Here is a 1,768-nt window from a genome sequence, read left to right on the forward strand (position 1 = left end):
GTCATGATATGTTTACTGTTTTTGCGCTTGTCCAAGTGAGTTCTCGTTCGGTAGGGAGACTAAAGCCGACATCTCTCGCGAATGGAACACGAAAGTTCCGGTAATTGTGGAAATTCCACCAAAGAGGGTGCACTCAAAGCGTATTCCCAAATTTTCGAAAACGTTTCCCGGAACTTTTCCATTCAATCAATTTCGGACCGGAAATCTCGAAAATTTTGGTTGAATGAGAAGGGTCCAAATTCTTAATTGGGTATGTATGTGGTGACTTGTCGAATTTAAAAACAAAATAACCAAGTTACAATACACCATTTCTGAGTTCCTGAAATCCTCATTTTCAAGATGAAGGTAATTGGTCAATTTTTGCTATAGAAAAGTCTCATTTTCACAACAAAGGTTGCACATGTAGCCTCGCTTTGAAAGTGAGCACAAAACTTTAAAGAAGGGCCTGGTCCAAATCTAAAGAACAAAAACCCCTGCTAAGTGAAATCTTACTGGAAGCGCCTAAAAGAGCCGTCCATTTAAATATGTACTCGAGAGACAAAGGAAAAGGAAAATGAAACCAGACAACGGACACTGAAGGCATTCGTGTAACTGAAGCCTGTCAACCCAATTTTCCGCACTTGAAGTTCTTGTGAACGCTCCCTAGATCTCTCGCATCGCTTATCCCATTTTCTAGCTTTGATATACTTCGGCAGCCTTATCTTCAACAGTCGAGGGGGAAGAAAAGGAAATATCGTAATGAAGTGCTAAAATGTTCCCAAGTGGACCTGGAAAGATGTCAAAAGGATGCTAGCAATCATCTTGCTGGTTAGGAGGCCAAAATCTATTCTTCTCAGGTACAATGGTGCGTACCCACAAGTGCGTGGAAATCGCGTAGTTTTGAACTTTCTGGCCGACTTTTGCAAGGCGATACAATTTTCAGTTAATGGAACCTTTACCGTACTTTTTTGCCTAAATCTTTCAGGCCCAGAAAGTCGATGATGTTCTGGATAGACTCCCTCATCCTAGGTTAATAGCATATATTCTTAAGACGAACTCAGTGATACCGCTCTATGGGATTTTCTTCTCCTGTTCCATACAAACTCACAATTCCTCTTATAATAATCATATTTCACATGGATATGAGCGGTCATAATACTGCTAAAAACAGGCAACGAGCAAAGCTAATCGATTCCAGACAGTCTGGACAATTTTCTGGTCAGCCTTGTTCCCAGGATCTCTCTTCTTCCCTTTCCTTGGAACGAGAGAGTCTGGGAGGCAGAAAACCAAGAAGAGAGACCCTGACCCCCCCCCCCCCCCCCAAAAAGGGAACGGAGAGCAAGGGAGTTAAAACGGTATCGAATGCTCTGAATTCTCTTAAAACTTCAAAATACTACCTATCCCACTTTTCATAATTTAAAGAAATCACGCTAAATGCTCTTAATTTTTATCACGGCGAAAGGGTATTTTTTGGTCATTTTCACGCTTAACGGGCTAACCCCATTGAGACCCTCCTCAGAGTGTGGAATTCGAAATACGGAGTTGATCTAGAGGCAATTACTTCTCAACTTTGGTTTTCCAGAGTGCTTTTTTTTTCCTTTTTCTATGGTAAACAAATATTGAACTGAAAGCGTCGTCGTCGCACTTGCACTTGTTATTGGGTATTTGAAAAACAGGCCGATTGGTAAATTAGTTCTTTTTTAGGTGTCAATTCTTCGAAAAAAGGCAGAAATTTGTTAGGTTTCCGCGAGACGCAGCGAAACTCGCTAACAGTTATAGGAAGCAGGGA

Source organism: Montipora capricornis, chromosome 2, assembly GCF_036669925.1.
Source record: "Montipora capricornis isolate CH-2021 chromosome 2, ASM3666992v2, whole genome shotgun sequence".
In the NCBI taxonomy this organism is placed as follows: Eukaryota; Metazoa; Cnidaria; class Anthozoa; order Scleractinia; family Acroporidae; genus Montipora; species Montipora capricornis.